This window comes from Neopsephotus bourkii, unplaced genomic scaffold, assembly GCF_033783945.1.
Source record: "Neopsephotus bourkii isolate Nb327-2 ecotype Australia unplaced genomic scaffold, CSIRO-AGI_Nbou_v1 NB_741, whole genome shotgun sequence".
Taxonomy (NCBI): Eukaryota; Metazoa; Chordata; class Aves; order Psittaciformes; family Psittacidae; genus Neopsephotus; species Neopsephotus bourkii.
The window spans coordinates 1,660,767-1,681,632 of record NW_026901239.1 but is presented as its reverse complement, the minus strand read 5'-3'; positions in this window follow the sequence as shown (position 1 = coordinate 1,681,632).

The following is a 20,866-nucleotide window of genomic DNA, read 5'->3' as shown; positions in this document are numbered from 1 at the left end:
ACATTGTGAACATTTACTGAGCACCATTTTACTCTGTTGAAATAGTCTGTGCTATTGATGCTCATTTTTAATTTTATCCATTATTTTTCACTTGTTTTAGCAATCACAGTAATTTATATTTTCCTTCTGCTTTCCAAATGCTTAATTTAGAGACAGATTTTATTTTGAATATAGCTAAATGCTTAAACTCATGGGAACATATAATATCAGGGCTGTTTTGTATACTCCAATTTTCTGGGGAATTGCAGAATACAACTTACCACTACTCTTCAGTTACTACAGAGTTAATACAGTTCCTGCATTTTGGTGATATCTAGAGAACCTACCATGGGTCAGAGCCCATGCTGGTTTAACTTTCAGTTTTATGAAGCAAGGTTTCTGGGCATCCAATCTTGTAAGTCAATTCTTTCACCTTTTGAGGGCTACTTTGGAAATTGCGTAGCTTCTAAAATAAGGTCTAGTGCAGAGCTGAGCAGCTCCAGAGGGAGCACAGGGAGGGGTTATTCTGTAAGACAGTACTGCAGGAATGCTCAAGAGGCTTGAAAGTACCATCTAGGAGAAAAGGTTTTTCTAAAGGAGGATAAAACAGAGACACAGCAATAGTTTTCAAATATGTAGAAAGTTTGTTTCAAGATCCAAAGAGACGAGTGATTTTTTCATATCCACTGGCATACGAAGAAATTGCCTGAAATTGTACCAAAGGAGATCAGGTTAGACAGTCAGAAAATCTTTCTAGTGCAGGGAGAGTTGATCACTGGGATGGGTTACTTGTGGAGGTTGTAGGACTTCACTTGCTGGAGGCTTTTTAGTACAGGTTATGTTAAATATTGTCAGATGTGGGGTTCATATATTTGTTATTGTCATAGGGTTGTGAGGTGGTCCTATACAAGCAAGAGGCTGAAGTAGATCAATTGATACTGCTTAGATACTGAAGCTGACAGCACATATGCCAGTCTGAGCACATGGAGTGAGTGAGCATATGGTCTTTGTACTGGCCTTTTACAAGTCCTTGCTGCAGATTTCAATTTGAGTTGCATCTGACTGATAAAGACAGTCAAACACAGACATAAATACAAAGCCAGGAGAGGCAAAATATTTTTAATAGCTTATTTTTTCTGCAATTCTTTAATTATAATTTGATAAATACATAAATGTGTGTACAAAGAGCTGATTTAGCTGTAGCCTCAGTTTGTATAACTTGGATATAGACATCAGGTTACATAGTTAATGTTCAGCCATGATGAGAGTAGATGAAATAAATGCTAATAAAGCAAAAAGGGTAGGTGAGATAACTATATATATTAACCAATACAATACTTGCTTTCAGTGGTGAAAAAGTGTCTTCAGAGTTTTCACATTTTAAGAGACCTGTTGAAATGCATAGCTTAACGGGCCTCTCTTCTCAAATTAGTTGTTACACAGTACAAATAAAATTTCAAATTCACAAAATTATTAATTTCTAATTGAGGGCTACCAAGAGATGAAAAAGTCCTAGATGGTTGCAAATTTTTCCAATGTCACTGTCTACTTCTCTGCTCCAATCCTTTGAAATGAGTCAGTAGTCTGATTTAATTTGTTTAATTTAATTAAATTTCAGCTGAATAAATGTGTTGTACAAACTGAGGAGATGAATGCTGAAATTTCCTGGTTGATATATGCAGTTGAGATCTAATTTGATAGTATGCAACCTCTGATTGTAAGCTATTCTCTTCCACAAATGTGAGCTCTATATAAACACTTAAGACTTTATGTGAACTTGTAGGGAAAACTATGGAAAACAAAACTGCATGCTTATATTTTTTAATATTCCTCTTAGAATAATGAAAGTCATCAGTAGATCAGAAATATGTTTCACTTTCAAAACACAGTCCCATTGAGATTAGCAGCTTGTTTAATTAACTTGATACTGTCCTGTCTACCCATTTCATTAATTAAACAACTAATACCGTAATCAGATAGTACAGTATTTTCTGCTAAGATGTCTTGCCTTTGGTAGAATGACATTTATGAATTACATTTGTATATATGGTCTGTGATGTAAGGAATTAAAATAAACACCAGGTCATTGTCCTTCTCTTTTTCAGAGACAAACAACAAACCAAACCCAAACACAAACCACAAGCAAATTAAAGGCTTTGTTTAGTTTGGCCAAGTGTTGGATGAATACATCCCCAAATCGTGTATTAGCCCAGTGGTCTAAAACTCTTACTCTGTTCACTCTCTTAACTGTTTTCTGACCAGTAACATGCTCCTCAGAAGGTGGCATCCAAAATAGGAATAAATTCTCATTTTCTGAAAGCATTTGATCTACTCGAGATCATGCTTACTGACAACAGTATAAGAATGGCATGCCTGTGTTTTGAATTACAAACAGTGCAGTTAGGGTTCATAAGGAATACTTGGATTACTGTTAATCCAACAGGACATCCAATGTAGGGGTGCCCATAAAATGTTCTGCAAAACTGAGCCTGACTGCTGGAGCACGCTGACCAATATATCATGTTTAGGCAATGAAGAAGCATGGATCCACATCATTCAGGTAACCAGTGTTCACAGAGGCCAAGAGCAAAACTTGTCCTTTCACAAAATGAAGCAGATTGTTCAGGAATTCCTCTTCTCTTGTACTTTATTTAACAATGGCAAGTCTCCTTCAGGAGCTGCATAATATTAATTCTCTTGCATGATTTTACAGCACATTACTGTAACGTCTAAATCAGTGTAATTACCCGAGCCCTTCCTCGCAGGGCAATTCACATGGACTCCATTTCTTTCTACATGCTCCAAAGGTAATATTCCTTGTTACTTTATTCAATTTCAATGATTAGTATATTCAGACCTACACATTTCTGTTTTCTAAATCCTTGCTTTGCAAGGTCCATTTAGTCTAGGACAGTCTTCCAAAGGAAAAAGATTATTGCCTGAAGGTTTCGAAGCACAGTTGGCCAAAATTAGTGGCAGCTAACTGACACTAGTGGTTTAGCAGATTACTCTCACTGTGTAAGCTTTCTTATATATATATATATGTTTTTCTAATTTCCTGTAGATAAGAAATTTCTGAGCAGATGTAGACTTCAGTAATTGTTTATTATATTTTCTCATTATGGAGATGTGTTCATTATAATGCTAAGTTAAACTCGCCTATACTTTTACTGAAATTTAGAGGTTGCTACAACTGTTTTCAGATTCATAAAATTTAGAAAATTGAACATCTGTTGCTTTTGTTACTAAAAGAGATATTCTACACTTCTTTTTTTTTTTCCTGACACAGAATAGGGATCCTAAGATATGAAAAATTATTGTGTTACTATAAAATCCCATCTGTATTTACATAAAGCAGTGTGAATTTAATTTTCCTTTCATTTCCTAGATTATTTTTATATGTGAGTGGCTTTGGAAATCATGATTGGTATAATCACATAAAATTTCATAGAAGTCTTTGGATGTTGAAAATAAAGTCCAAATTACTGAGTCTAAGATTTGAAAGAATGATTAAAGGCAAACAACAAACAAGTATCTCAAAATGAAAAGAACTTGCTTGTAATAAGCAAAAAGCCAGGCTGCAGAAGGTCTAAGTTACTCACAGATAAGCACTGCAATACCTTATAGATCCTTTTCTGGGATCCAGTGCCTTTAGTGTGGTATTGAGACATGTGAGAAAGAGAGAGCACAGAATATCAACTCAGAATAAGCTGAGCAGAGACATACATACAGCCAGCCAAAAGCAGTAGTAATTGTTCTGATGCAGCTCAAACCCCACCCTTCTTCAGTCTATCCTCAGGACTGCTGGAAGGTGACTCCATCCAGCTGGAATCCAAAGCCTGGCTCTCATAAAGACAGAAACTCGCATCCATTTTTGGAAAGAATTTAACATGCATTTACTTTTCATTTCAGCAGAGACTGAAAGAAGGATTAGTTTTGATAGTGTGCCCAGAGATTAGCAAATACTCTTGGGAATCCACAGACGTATTTTTGAAGGCTCAAATCCACAGATTATGTCTCCCAGGAAATTTTTCAAACTGCAGGTTTACACAGTGAGTTCCCCCCCAAAGTCTCTTTAGCTTTCTGAACCTTCCATTCCATTCTGCACAAATGCCATTGTGCATACAGTGCCATTCTTAGGCGCAGTAGGAAGCTTAAAAGAAAAGTGCGGCTCATCCCAGAGTGCTCCAGACTGACAGCAGGTCAGGAGTATAGTGTCAGTGTGCATGGAGAGAATGGAAAATAAATGAAGGCCAGTGGGCAAGCCCCAAAATATGTTCAGTTTTAAGTCTGAACATAATTGGGTAATTTCTGTAACAAACACAATGACTTTATTATAAAACAGAGGATGTAATTAATAAAGTATGAAGATTAGGAAAAACAAGTATGCCTGGGGCTAAGAAATAACCCACTGCCTCTCCTCCAGTGCAAGATTTTAGGTGTAAAAATTCTAAATTTGAGAAGTACAGGAAAATTTCTTCAGGCATTATGGACTCTGTTAGAAGGATTCTTAGCCCTGCTATAGATTGGAAAAGCTAGAATACCTAATAGAGTAACGAAGCAAGAAGTTGCTCACTGAAGCAGATGATAGCATATGGCATAATACTGGATAGCCTAGCCATCGAGTTAAATAGGCAATAGAGGCCTATGATTTGATATACCACAATTTGCAGGTTGATATTACAAAAGGATGGTGGAAGGCAGCTAGTGTTATTAACAGTTGGTTCACCAAGAAAACAGCAAATTTAAAAATATTATTATCCTTTGTGTAGAGAATAATGGATTGATTTGATTGTTAGTAACAGAGAACAAATTCAATCTTGGGGTATAGTAATAAGTGTTAGGTTTAGACACCATTCAGAGACCAGTCAAAATACAATTTATTGTATGGGTGCTCAGAAAGCTCCATATTTCTGTATTTCTTCCCCAAAGGGCTTCAAGCATTTGCACTGGATTAGGGTGGCCACTCAATCTGAGATACTTTGGTTGGTTTGCTTGGGTGACTGTGTTTTTTCTCACTAACCTACATACTGTTCCCCATTTTGTGGCATGACTGTTAGTTTTGTTTATTTGTTTGAAAGTATATATTACTTTAATTCCTATTTCTACTTTGTTTTCCCCCTTCAGTACAGCGTTGCCAAGTTATTTCATTCATTCTTTGAGGAGCAGGGAGGAGTTCACTTGGTCCAGCTGCTTTACTGACTGGTGTGGGGCTAAGTTTGATTTCATCTGCCGTGTCCCTAAACCTCTGCCCACTCTGTGTTTCATCTGCATGAATTTCACACTAGTTTCTTTTCTGAGATTCACCAGGGACGCTTAGAGAGCTGGCTGCTCTGTGTTTCTTTTTTTTTCAACAGGAGGGAAAGGGCTTGGAGTGAGCAGTGATGTGCTTGAGAGAGTAGCATGGGACACTAAGTATGATCACAAGACAACCTTTATCTTCAAAGAACTCCTTCATCAAACTAAATTAGTGATGTAGCTACACCCACTGAGCTCACAAGCAGTGTAATTTCATTTTCCTGGGTTTTTGGTTGGTGGCTCATTACAGTGTAAGGGCTTCTGGAAACCAAATATTACCCTTGTTACTGCCAGTCAAAGCCTGATAAAATGACACATATTTGTAATCAAATGGTCAGTCTCAGCTGGATGTATCTGGCACAAATGAAGCCAAAGATCGTAACCTGCTCAGGAAAAAGTATGTGTAAAGGATAAGGACAAGCACTGAGGTACCTCTAGAAACCTTATGGGTGTCAAAACAGAAGACAGAAGCTTCATTAGAGGTCACAAAGAAGTCTTGAAGTTAGAAGTTAAGGTCTGGCACAAGTTTTAGATAAGGATGAAGCATGGAAGTGGTTATTGCTGACCAATCTGTATTTTCTCCCAGCTGTGTACACTTTTTTTGTTCTCTAATACTTGACACAGCAGGCTTCACTTGCAGCCTTGCAATAGCTACATAATACCATACACCTTCACCATGCCAGTGTTCTGACACTTGGTATATTTTGGAAGCATTTAAGAGGCATTTTATCAGTATGGTACTGTTGAGATTTTTTTCTCCCTCCTCACAGACTGTTGAAATAAATGTAGAACATAAGGATCTAGTGGTGGTTTCTAGGAATGTGTAGTTCTCTGCAATTTGTGCCCTTACTGCAGCTGTGCACTGTCCCAGCAGGTGAAAGGCAAAAGAGCCATTATTACAGTAAAAGAAATTGAGGTTTGCACAAGTGGGCATCCTGGATGTTGAAAAAGGAGAGATTTAACACTTAACTTTCCTTTTCCTAATATTTTTTCTCAGTCATTACACAAGGCCCTGATGGAGCTGAAGACATGCAGAAGAGTTTGGGTTCTGTGACACATACTTTTTAACTCCCCCCCCCCATTGAACCTGCCTGGAGACCTCTCATTGTGCTGCCTGGATCAACCCGACGTACATGTGAGGGCAGAGAAGCTCAGCCTTCTGCCAGTGCTTTTCTGGATGTCACTGGATAGTTGTGCCCATAGCTTAAGGATAAGATCCACCACACGCCCCCCACATGTCATAAGTGTGATGTGGGACAGGGCAGAGGAAGTAGACAGAAGGGCCATGCACTTGGGCCAGCCTCACAGGACAGCACAGACAAGTTTCAAGGAGTTAAGGGATGATGCAAAAGAATCATTACAAGTTAATTTTAGCAAAGGTTGGTATCTTGTATGTTTACCTACTATAAATATATATGTCATAGCCACTTGCTACTGAAGAGAGAACTATAACAATGTTCCAATGCTCTAATTAAGAGAATAATTTTCCATTAATGCTTAAACAACTTCCTTACTTTTCTTTCTTTGTAGTCAGTTAATAATTGTGACATTTTTCTTGGCTTTAACTGTGTGTCCCTGAAGGCATGTTAAAGACCCCCTGTGATTAAAACAGTGGAAATCGTGTTGCTGAAGTGACGTTAACAGAGATACTAATTAAAATTTGGCCCCTGCTGTTTGTGGTTTCTCAAGACTACACTTCTTTAGCAAATTTTAAAATAGAATTACATGATGCCTGACAGCTAGAATCTATGCTATAGCCCAAATGTTAAGTGAGAATCAGAGTAGTAATTATGAACTGTCATAACACCTGGAAAGAGAAGTGACAGTAGATGTTTTAATGTTGCTTTTAGCAGATCACTGTTGCTGATGTAAAGCAGATCTCTTGGCATACTGTGATTGTACACAATGATCGCAGGACCTACTATGCTATTTTAATGTTTGTAAGGCATTTGCAATGTTTATCTGCTGTTCCCAACCCTCTGGTGGAAATATGTAACTTCTTTTGAGCCTGTCCAGCTGAAAAACATTTTAAATAAATACACAATGTGACAAGTACCAGAAGAAAACAAAGCTGTTAATTGACTGCAACCAGTTTATGTTTTCTCTTGAATCAGCAGCTCATGTTTGTCTTCTAAGTTATACCACAATTCTGTTTTCACCTCTACTGTTTATTTCCCTTTCCCTTTCAGGCCACTGCAAAAGCCAGAAAATGGCCTTTGTGATAATGCCACTGAGATTTAGAGCATTAAGGCAATCTCATTATCAGTTTATATCCCCAGTTGGAAATCGGAGATTGTTCAGAACATCAAACAGTAGAGCGGGGGCATGTAATGTGCAGCCCAAGGGCCAGATGAGACCTGCTGAGTCATATAATGTGGGCTCCAGCTGCCCTCTTCCTGCAACTGAATGGGGTTGGGGACAAAACAGCGGAACTGCTGGCTGGTGTTGCTAATGAACTTGAACCACTATACATTATTTTCCATCTTCATGCCAAATATGGTTATATGCACTTGTAATAAATATCTGTAGTTTATATGCAAGCTGGATGTAGCTGTTTGTAAGTAACCTGTATAACCTTCAGGTCTGTAGAACGTAAACCTCTTGCTAATGCTGAAATTAGTGCATGGGGCTAGGAGCTGCCTTGCAGTGTGAGCCTGGGTTGCTCTTTACTTAACAACAGTGGAGGAAGACTAATGGAAACGCCTTTAGTATGTCTTCCATACTAAACTCTTGGGTATGTGAGAAAGAAGGGAAGGAAACAATATTTAGTGTTTGGACACTCAATGTATAAATTCTCACTCCTTCAAACCTGGGATCCTAGCAAGCATGTACAGGTAAAACCCTCACCACATCAGTGAGGTCCTCCTGATGGATCTGCGAATGACATCGCGTTGTCAGATTTTATGCTGTAGAAAGAATTTTAATTATTTTAATTACTCTTTCTGAGTTACTGGAAAATAAACTCAGAATCTATCATTAGTTTATCCAACTGTGCAAATGAAATATATAATCAATATAAAATGGTTTTGTCATACACAGTTTGAACAAAGATCCATGATAGTTTAAAATTCAGACAGTTCTTCTGTGATAAAGTTCTATTAATGCATTCATTAACAAGAAATTACATTACAATGTCTGTGGGGCTTACTTTAGTGAAAGAACAATTTATTTGTTGGTAATTTCATTTTGATGTTACTCCCCTCTATTCCGCTTCCCCCAAATGACATTTTGCTAAAAATCAGCACTAATACAGTAATTAACCTTTCTCAATATTACTTAAGAAGATAATACTGAGATGCAGTCATACAAAAAAAAATTAAATATTGAAGCCATCTGTTTTACTCACTGTTGCAAAAGTTCAGCAAATCTTCAACCGTATTCTTTATTTCACAGATCTTACCTTTAAAATGGCAGTGAAGACCTTGAAATTTTAAATGAGGGTTGGCTGGCTGACATACATAATGTGAAGATTCTTTTTGTATGGAAAGAAGGCACATACAAGTATTGTTGAAGCATTTGTACCAACTCCACCTATGCTTCATGAGGTACAGAGTTCCAATGTAATTTTTATTATTTCTTTTGTGATAAAACTAATATTCAACAAGATATGGGGGGAAGCTTTATATGAATCTGCCATCCTGAAAGATGCAAAATAGTTTACTCAAAGAAGAAATCAATCTTTATTAATTCATATTTAATTTATTTATTTCTAAAAAAAATCACAAAAGAAATGATCTTCTTGGGGATAAAATCTGAGTGTGATCACCCTTTTGCAAATTCTTTTACAATGTAAAACACAGGGAATATGCATCAACCTTGACATGCAGCACTACTTCAAAAGGTGAGACAAAAGTGTGGTTTTTGATGCCCTGGCAGATTTTATTGTTATAAATAATTTCTTCAGTGTCTCCCAAAAGTACAATTGCCTTGAAAATGTACATTTAAAATTATTAATTCATATTAGGTCTTCTATTAATTTCCACTTACAAGGTTAGGTTGTTAAGAGTTTTCTAGTTGTTGTTAACAATATTGAGGAATAAAAACCTACCATTTCCTTAACATGAAAGTTGGAATTCTTATCCAGTCATTTGATTCAAGGAGCTCAGACCAACTATAGGGAGACAATAATCAAGTCCCAAGAACTGATGTGGTTGCTTGTGTTACAGGACTTCCAGTGAGAAGAAAACAGTTCCAGTGTATTATGAACTGTGAATGTGTATAGATCTTCTGCTGTCCTAAATCCTTTTTGAGCTCCTCATAAGAATAGATGTTAATGCTATATGCATAAATCAGCTGGGATTTCTTTCCTCTGGATAAATCCTAGTGTTTCAGATGAATGTCATCTGTGTATCTAATAAGTAATGATGCTCCATACCACTACATTAGAGTGATGCTCTGCAGTGAACTTTAAGGCACAGATAACTTCTGGGCTTTCTATTGAATTACCCATGTTATCTGGCTTTAGACTGGATGATGCTTTTGGTGTACTATGGAAATGGAAAAAGAACCCCAAACCAACCAACCAAAAACCACACTACCACCACCACCACCACCAACAACAACAAAATAAAAACCAAAACACCCCCTCCCCAAAAAATCCAAACAAAAAGAAAAAAAACCCACAATTAGAACCCCTACCCTTTACTTCAGTTTCTAGAGACAGTTCTCTCAGAGAAGACCAGGTGGATCATAGAACAATAGAACAGTTATGGTTGGAAAGGACCTTAAGATCATTTAGTTCCAATCCCCCTGCCATGAATCAGGGAATTATACTGCTCCTGAAAAGTTATGTACCACCATCTATAACTAAAATTCTGATAGAAATATTCCCTGCCACTGAATTTTGATCTGAGTATGCAGTTTGCAGTACAGAGACAAGTTGAATGGCCAGCTTGCTGCCATCAGTACTCTGCATCATATTTTTGCTCAGATTTGTAAAACTGAAGTACACACTGCATAGAGGCTGAAAAAATTGGCAAAGCATAAAAGACTTCAAGTAGCTATATATCAACTAGTCAATAGCACAGTATAAAAAAGCAGAGACATATTTTATTAACATTTCAAGTGGTTCTTGTTCTACTATTCTAAGAAGAGGATATTCTTTATTTAGCCTTTATTAACTTAGAAGTGATCTTGAGAAGCAGCAGCAGTACAGCCACCAAATGCAAGAGAACATATTTTCATTGTTTAGAAGTCATGGATGTCATAGAACAAAGGTAAGTATTAAGACCTGGCATAATCTAAAAGTCTCACAAATTAAAACAAATAAAAGGCAAAATTTGTATAGATGAGCATACCCGGAAAACAACCTGGAAATAAATTGGGAAAGTGATGTCTGTCTCTGAACAAAGAGGACCCTTTGAAAGTAAAAATAAAGAGGTATAGCAAAGCAATAAGTAGAATGGAGACATCAAAAGAACCCACCAGAAATTATTACATCAAATAAAAAAATATTAAATACTTTAAGGTGCAATACAGATCAAAGACTTCTTAAAGATATCAAACACATGGAGCCTGTGAGGAAATTAGGATGCTACGAAACAAAGACAGAAATTAATGAAAATGTACCATCATTTAAAGAGGAAATTTGAATACAGTATTTTAAGATAAGCCAAAATATTTGATACTAATAATCCTTTCATCTTTTATTAGCTGAAACTAAACTATAGAATATGTAATACCTGAAAATTCATTATATACTTGAATTTGCCGTTACAGTTATGTAGAAGAAGAAGCCTAACCTACTAATTACTTAAACTTCTTTAATTGTGAAAATAAAAGTACTGGAGAAGAAGAAATCAATGACAGGATATTTAAATGTCAAGCAAGTCTCTGACATGGATTCAGCAGAGTTGAACAAAGTATTCTACTGGAATAGTTATACTGATGCCAGTGCTGGAGCTAACTAAAACAGAACTAGCTCAAATATCTATGCTACAGGAATATTTTATGAAGTAATCATATCGGTGAAAAAACCTACATTATGAACCATCTGTTCTGTGAAAATATGTTTGTTCACTGAGGTGACCTTACAAAGTTTTATTTTGTAAAATTCCCATTTTCCCTTGCTGCTCCTTACCTCAGGATAGGCTTAAATACAGTTCATCCAGGAAAAAAAGAACAATATGCAGATACTTACCTGAGAATGTGTTTTTAAACACAAGTTGTCTTTCTAAATTTTGTGTCCACAGCTCCAAAACAAGGAATTAAAAAACAGAAAGATAGACTTTCAAGCGTATAAATTCAGGTTAATGCAACCTTTTTTTTGAGGTTATTTAGACTAGGCTTCCAAATCTTTCTCTTTTCAAAGCCTCCAGATTACATAATTTGAGGGTCTCAAAGACACCAGATAGCTACTTTAAACTTGCATCATGACAGGATCCTACTTCGTGTTTCTCACTGGGACAGTATGTATGGATTGCAGATTTCTCCTTCCTTTGCTGCATTCTGTCTCTTTTGCTTCACTGAGCGTGTGGTTACTTAGCATGTGGTTAAACTGAGCCTTCTGCAAGAACAACTAAACAATCAGTATTATTCACCAAACCACTGGCTTTGGCAAGACAGGGAGGAGGGAGCTGAGACCAATGCAGTGTGTAAATGCTCTGTCTGGTAACAACCAGATTATAGCTCCACAATTCCAACAAAGAAACACAAGAGGTGTGAAAGTATGGAATCAATTTGCCCATTTATCTCTAATGAAATTAAATAATGCACATGGGACCATGTTTGAAGAATAAATACACATTAAAATTCTTCATAGTGTGAAGATTAAGGCAATATAATTTCTTAAAGCTTTCATCCAGGGAAAATATATCTTGCTGCTTGCTTTAAGTAAGATTAGCTGTAAAAATGTTGTGGTATACCTAGAACAAAATCTGAGTGGCAACAGGCAAGTATTTTAATGTGGAAAGATTTTTCCTGGTTTTAATTAAGAAATGACATTTTTGTTGAATGCCTTAAATCTTTAATTACTGCCCAAAAGCACTGAGCATGACATGAGTTATTTACTGGGTCACTGTGAAATACGGTTCAATATTTTCTTATAAATACTTCATATGGAAACAACAGAAAGTTCTGACTGGAAACAGCAGTGACTTTTAGTAGTACAAGTGTTTTAGGGCCTGATTTCCACCACAAGGAAGTCATTTCAAGGAATCCTAATGCCTTTTGTGGGGTTGGCTCAAGACTTTAATGGGCTTTAGCACTTATAGGGGCTAGAGAAATGCTTTCTCAGGACTGACAATGACCCAAACCCCAAAATCTGTCACCAAAGTGAAGTTCTGAATATGTATTGGGGTGGGGGGTTGTGTTTGGGTTTTTTTCTAAGAGATGTGTGGAATGTAACACCTAATGTAAAGCTTGTGAAAATTTTCAGATGACAGCCACAGAAGCTGCATGCATGGATATAATGCAGAACACAAAATCACAGAATCATAGAATAGTTAGGGTTGGAAAGGACCTTAAGATCATCCAGTTCCAACCCCCCTGCCATGGGCAGGGACACCTCACACTAAACCATACCACCCAAGGCTCTGTGCAACCTGGCCTTGAACACTGCCAGGGATGAAGCATTCACAGCTTCCTCAGGCAACTCATTCCAGTGCCTCACCACCCTCACAGGAAAGAATTTCCTCCTTATATCCAATCTAAATTTCCCCTGTTTAAGTTTTAGACTGTTACGCCTTTTCCTATCACTACAGTCCCTAATGAACAGTCCCTCCCCAGCATCCTTATAGCCTCCCTTCAGATACTGGAAGGCTGCTATGAGGTCTCCACACAGCCTTCTCATACATAATATGGATGAGATTTCAATAGCAGTTCAGAACTCATATTTCACAGCACAGTTAATTTACAGTACAGAGCAGTTTTGTTATGTGTGTGAAAGAGTACTGTACTGCTTCTAACAATTATATATTTATCAATAGCTACAGCTAAGGTGAGGCAGTCAAGAAAACAGACATTTATGCTAGAAGTTTGCCCTTAATCTTTCATAAGGAAGGGGGCCTACAAGTGAAGCATGTTAATCAACTCTCCCTTAATTTTGAAGTCCATGGCCTATGTAGGGAGGCATGCAGAAGACGGAAGGAAGCAGCAGTAATCTCCCTGCTTGCATGAAGGTACCTAATCTCTGTAAGGTGGTGCATGTTTCCAAGCATCCCTTGTACTTGGGGTAAAGAAATCATTGTTTTCTAGGCTCTCTATCAGCCTGTACTTGGTTCCCAATCTAGATCATGTTCTGGATAAGTAGATTTCTCTCCTCTGACTATATCTATCTTGCCTTCCTGAAACAAGGTAATCTGTGATTACAGTAACCAAAGAAAACAAATGAGATCAGAACAAACCTACGGACAATACAGATCCTAGTCAAATATGTGCAGTGAACATGTGAAATAGCTAGGTTATCATAATAACGTGTGGCAATTTCCTCCCCTCCTTTCGAAGTAAAATGAGATATTGCCTGCAGAGGATCAACTCTGTCCAAGAACCATAATAACACTTGCTCTCATCCTTCAGATAAGTGAAAGCAGTCAGGCAATCTTCATCATGAATGGAGCTAGTAAAAACTACAGAAGTATATACCTTCATGTTTTCTGATTTTTGCAACTATGGTTTTACTTCGTGCAGGAAAAAAATGGCTTCTGAAAATGAGTAGAGATCACCAAAAAAGCAAAGTTTGTGACAGCAAAATGTAAGGCTAATTGTGGTTAAACTTTGGTCAAACTGTGGTTAAACTCTAAGACAGTGCAATTGGCAATTGACAAACCATACATATATCTGAAGTTTTTTTCTGAGGAATGTACTGCAGGTGTGTCTCAACAAAAGTGAAGAAGTCTTGGTCAGTTATGATTTTAGAGACTAGACATATGGGGATGAGAGAGAACCCAGAGCAGCAGGAACTGGGGCAGGACCCCAGAGCTGGAGAGTTACTGCTCAGCCAGCTGAAAGCATTCCCAGGTGGCAGGTGCTGATGCTGGGGTCTCTGTGCACTGTCTGGAGTTGGCAGGGTGGACACCTCCTCCAAAAGCATCACTTCCTGAGTGTGAGAACCTGGCTTTGTTGTCACTTTTCTATGACTTCTGATAAAATCTAGTCTTTTTATATGCAGGAAGGAGATTTTATTCTGTTAATCACAGACTAAATCCGACTGTTCCTACTTCTGTTGGCATGAACCCAGGTGGTAGGCCCTCTAAGCAGAAAATCTGCCAACTGGGAAGTCATAATAGGAAAAAAAAGCTGCTGTTTTTCATGTTAAAATCCTGGGCATACTGTGGAGCTCAAAGCATAGTCTTAAGTTTTTCTTTTCTAACAGAAAGCTTAAGAGTGTGTGAAAGTATCAATAGCACCTATCACCACACAAAACATACTTCCAAAACCAGCCAGGGCTCATTTAGATCTCGAAGATGCATCACATAGATGGTTCAGTAATATGATTTTAGCCTCTAGATAGATTTTACCAACTCTGGCACAAGAGCAGTCAGCAGGACTGGAGGAAATTTATCCTATGCTTCAATGAAGTGTAGTTTCCTTACTTAGATGTTATTGAGTTTTCATGAAAGAATGAAATGCACCTAAGACTTAATGAACACAGGATATGCAACATTACAAAGATAAGAAACTTGCCCCAGGATCTATAAGTCTTTTTCATAAGGGTTCCCATCCACCTTTCCTCGCTGGAGTAAGTAGTACGTCTCGTAAATCTAACATACTTGGCTAAATTCTGGCCAATGCATAATTCTATTTGATACCCTTCATAATTTTCGGACTCCTGAAGAACAGTGACATGATAAACAATTATTTGAGACTTTAGAAGTATGCTATGCAATGTTTTCAACAAGAATGTGTTCTGAACTCTTTGGCTCTTCTTTGATTTGGGACTTTCAGTTTCTTACAACATCAAGTCCCAGGTATAAAACTTAACACTGCATACCGTGCCTACTCCATTTAAAGAGAGAAGAACCATCTAGAAATCCTGATAACATTAGCACAGAGGAGACCAAGATGGAAGAGTTACCTTGGCTTGCTTGTGCCTTATGCTGCTGGAGATATCAAGTTTGTAATTTAAGTGATAATACTTTTTTTTTTTCCCCATTCCATGGGGAAAATGTTACCACATTGCTGTGTGGGTAACTTGTCCCCAACCAATTTCTAGAACAATATCTAACATCAGCTTGTGAAAGTTTCCTCCACTGAAATTCAGTTTAAAGTTCACTATAGCAATGGTATCTAGGGTCTTATCCCTTGTCCACTGGAATGAAATTATACCCTTCTATTAATCTCATTATGCATAAAATTAAGATAGAATCCAGGAAAGATGTCAGACTTTTAAATGTGTTCTTGTACTGAAAAGGTGCTTCTCCCCCACTGCTTCCCACTACAACTTCTTTGTACTTAAAATGGTAGTAGGTAATGTCCTCCAATATCCAAATTTTCAGTGAAAGCAAACAGAAGCTACATTTCGTGTTATACCCGTGGATGGTGAAGAAAATCATCTTAACATTTTAAGAGTAAAGTTTAATTATTTTCATTTCTTGAATATGTCTTAATGGATAATTTTCTACAGATAAATATTATTATTTGATTTTAATGTGGCATATCACACATTATCATAAGCATTTCACTGTAGCTATATTCTACATGCTCTGTTCAAGTTCTTCATGTCACCACTGTGACATGTATAGCGATTTTTGGTATAGTTTTATGGACAAAGAGAGAGACCAAAATGCTTAGTAGGTAGGATGGAAGGAAACAGTTATGTACTTAGATAGTAGCTAGTGTCTGTAGCAGTTAATTCCACAATGTTACACAAGGCTAAGCAAACGCTTTTTCCTGTAAAAGTGAACTTTACTATTAGTACATAAATCCATTGTGCCAGAGTTCAAAAGCTGTTGATTACATTTACCTCTGAACTTTGGTGCATTTTATAAAATTTTCAGGCCACTCAGGTACTGTAGAAATAATGGCCAAGAATTTGAATTGAAGCATTTGGAGTCACACTGATTTTTGCTTACATTACCATTTCATGAAAAAAACATTCGAGGATTAATTTTTTTAAATTCTTTTACAGGGCATCTTGGAAAGGTTTTAGGACATGAAGACAGAAATATTCCCAGGCTTATTCTTAGGCTCCTACATGCTTTTAAACAAGCAAACAAACAAACAAACAAATTTACTCCCAAATTTTACTGCTTTAGCATCTTTGCTAACTTTTGATTTGATTTCCTAGTAGCAAGTGGCTTTAGTAAGGGGTTTTTTTGGTGTCAGGGAGATTTATCAGAACTTTTAGAGCTGGACAGTTTTCAAGATGGCATTTTCCTTTTGTACAAACTTTCTCTAATATCTGTAAAAATGACAGAAAACTTCAGAAGATTGTTTGGTTTTGCTCCTTGCATTAACATCTCTGAGTATGTTTGTATGAGTCACAGGTTGGTGACCTATGTCTAACTCCTTGTGAAACAGCTTCCTTATTACAGAATCTATCATCACAACTGGCACTGACACCATTTATTGAAGTGTTATCTCTGACATGATGTTATCTCTGACATGAAGGAGCAGACAAGGAACTGGTATCCTCTTTTCGTCCCTGTAAAATAATAGATAATGCCTGAAATACAGGCAGAGAACAGTATTTGAACACTTGCTTTATTGCTCCCTGTGTGACCTTAGCTTTGAGACCCCTTTTATAAAGTCCATCTGCCTGAGTACATGAGGATAAAATAAAGACAAACTGTAGATCACTAAAATTTTCAGTAACATTGCTGTTCTTCCACTGAGAGTTTGTGACAACTGTTTGATGCCTTTTTTTCTCTTTGGGGTGTTTGATGTCTTCATGAAACAGCCCTGTGCAGAAATCTGCACAGCATGCCCATCCCCAGCACATCTGCCCTCAGTATTAGATAATGATTGTTCACTTCATATAAAAATTAAAAGCCACGGATTGTAAGAAGAACATGCTTGATTTACTTTTGTCTGTATAAGAAGATTTTCAAAGTTAACTTTTTCAAAGATTGGATGAGGAGAAGTACCTATTTGTGTTCCTTGACAGCTATTTTCAGATGCCTCAAATTTTGTCTAGATGCAACTACTTGATCTGAAAAACTTTGGAAAGATTTTAATGTATTCACTCATTAGCATAGAAAAATATTTTCTAGCCTAAACTTAAAATAATTATGAACTTTGCCAAATCAATGTCAAACAAGTTTGACAAAGAGCGGCTGCTGTATCTGCCATCTATTGAAAATTTGTCTCAATTTGCCCAGGTTCATGCAGCTAAAGAAAAACTTTTTATTTTTCAGCATTACTGTTCCCTGAGGAGTTCTTCTAGCCTTCTCATGCTTCAGGTTTTGCAGTGAAGATGTTGGATGTTCCTGGCCGAAAGGGGAAAGGAGTGGAAAGCTGCCTGACATAGATAGAAAGAGAAGAAGTAGGTCTCCTCACAGAACAGAAGTGTGGGAGAGCTGAGGAGTGGGAACGCAAGCTAGAGAATCTTGTGACAAGAATTTGAAAATGAAGCTTGTGTCTGTACAAGTGTTTGGAGTGAGACTCAAGTTTTTGTGCCTAAGTTGTCCAGGTATTGCATTCATTGTGTCATTATGCTTCAGCTAATAAATATCTGCTGAAAAATAAATGAGAAGTAGTTGGGTGGGTTATTCTAGATTAGAAAAAGCAGGTCTGGGAAGTAGGGAATTTAGTTTATCAGGACAATCAGTTAAGATAACAGTGAGTCAGGTTTTAAGAGGTTCTAGAAAATAAAGTGAAAATGGAGTCAAACACTGTTATGTAGTTAGAAATTCTAAATGGAAATATTTCTGACATTTATCAATGTCTTAGTGTTTATGTTTGCAGTATAATGTTTTAGCACTGGTTATATGATTACATATGCATATGTCCCCTTCAAATTCAAGCTTGCAGTAGCATAGGCTCTTTCTGTAACATTTAGAGTGAAAAGCATATTTATAGAGAACCATATAATTCAGGATGGCAAGTATATGACAATGGATATATGACAAGCATATGACAGATGGAAGCACTGTAAAATCTGGCTTTATCATCATTTCACTATGTCGTGCTATGAAACTGCTTGGTTTTATTTCCTCTGCATGGCACAATTTATTTCATTTCCAGAAGTCTTCTGCCTACACGTGGTGGTTGCTGTTTGATGAGGCAGAGAGATACAAAGTTTCAGTGGAGAGAGACATACACGGCTCCTTATTGAGAGGTTATATTTTTGCCATTAAGTTACAGGATTATTTTGATTACAAGAATGCACTTGTCATCTGTGTATGAAAATTGTCATCTTTATAGAAGCATACACATATATGCTTTTGTGTGTGAGATAATTAAAATGTATTGTACAAATTAATTACCAAAAATATTCAAGTTGGCTATGCTAAGAAAGATAGTAAATGATTTATTAAAATTTCTACTAATAAATTAGAAAAAGTACTATGTGTTTCATGATAAATAGGATAAATCTATATTTAGGTTTGCAAACAGTATCTCTATTTCTAAAATTTTACATGTGTGCCTAAATCATTTGAGAGGGAGTTTAATAGATATTCTCCTTGTGTGTCTTTCAAATCCAACTATTGATGAGTAACGTGCTCGTTCTTTTCAAAATGAATATTTCCAACTTACAAAAATTAATGATAGATATATCATTCTACATTTAAAGACAGATAGCAGCTTTGCCAAAGAAAAATCTGTAAGGACGTTAAAAATAATATCATGTTTTACTGCTATCTTTTCAAAACATCAGCACTATATACTTCTACTTTTCTACTGTATACTTGAATCTTAATACCCACATGATATTACATAGTATTTTATTATGGTCAGAGACTCCCACTGTAACTAAGTTATGAATATACTCTATGATTTCTGTCTAGTATATAGGTAATGAGGTGCAACATACTCATGAAAAGTGTTCACCTTAAAAACTGATAATCTAATATTCACCAATCAAATATTCATAGAATTATGTATCTGTACATCAGGTAGCTTGCTTGTGGGATGAAAAAGTGGTCAGTGCGAAGTTAATGTCGAGTTTTGTTTTCCAACATCAGCCAGTTTAGGGCCAAACTATTTGGGAGATGGATCTTTGCCACAGTCTTTTATATTCTAGTCGGAAGGATGACTTGGGGCTGTAATGGTCCAAAATTAGGTCTTAAAAAAGAGAAGCTTTTTAGTTAATTTAAATCTGTTAGAAATGTATCTGTATTTCTCCATTTTTCTCTTCTCTTGAAGGCATGTTTGCTATGAGCTCTGAATTCTGTGTTTTCACTTCAATTTATTCATTGCATGTTCTTATTCAGGTAATTCAGGTGACCTTATTAGTGTATATAAATATATAAAGGGGGAGTGTCACGAGGATGGAGCCAGGCTCTTCTCAGTGGCAAACAATGATAGGACAAGGGGCAATGGGTACAAACTGGAACACAAGAGGTTCCACTTAAACTTGAGAAGAAACTTCTTCTCAGTGAGGGTGACAGAACACTGGAACAGGCTGCCCTGGGAGGTTGTGGAGTCTCCTCTGGAGACATTCAAAACCCGCCTGGACACGTTCCTGTGTAACCTTATCTAGGTGTTCCTGCTCCGGCAGGGGGATTGGACTAGATGATCTTTTGAGGTCCCTTCCAATCTCTAACATACTGTGATACTGTGATACTGTATAATAGCAAGCAACATTTCCTCTTGTGCTATGTCTTGAGAGATTTATATATCCTAGATTCTCTATTCAGCTGCCACCATTGCTGCCATACAAGAAAAAGCCTGCTGGGCTGCTGGGTGTATTGAGATTATCAAGACTCTGACAATAGTCTCTGCATGCTGTTTTTTATTCAGGAACAGCAAAAGCCTAATTAATATGAAGGGTGCTGTTATAGTCATCCCATCCCAGAAAGAAACCTTGGGGTTTTGCTCCAAATTCTTTTTTGTTGTGTGGGTCTTTATCAAAATTATCCCATGAGCTTGGACCTAAAGGTACTGTGTTTGAGGGTGAGCCCTGTCAAAAAAGGTGCTGTTTGGTGCTTGTAATAACACTTATAGAAAAGACTTTACAATTTCTCCATACTGTTGTCATTGACTCCCTGACTTAGCACTGTTGGCACCTCTGAAAGATAAATATATACATATATATATATATATAACAGTTTTATTTTCCAGGATTCTTCAGGGAGTTAATGCTAAAAAACTAAACATAACTTTTCTGAGGCTAGAATCAATACACTAACTACTGCTCACGTGGTGCTGGGAGGATATTACCTAGTCCTGGGGCACCCAGCAGTACTCAGAGAGACAAAAAGCTTAGCCTCCTATTTTTGCAATAGGGATAAAATGGTCTCCAAGGTGTTGTTAAAAGGTCCTCTTGAAAAGTTCAGATCTTGTAAGATTTATATGAGATGTACTGGCTTATTCAGACTTTAATTAAAAATTGTAGAAGGGCCTTTAGTTCATTAATCGAAGATAGTTGCCTGTAAATGAGAGATTAATTTATGCTTGTTTCTAATTGTTGGATGCCACCACAATTGGTGCTGCATAAAAATACATACAGTACATAAAATACAAATTAAAACAAGCAAAAGATTATAAT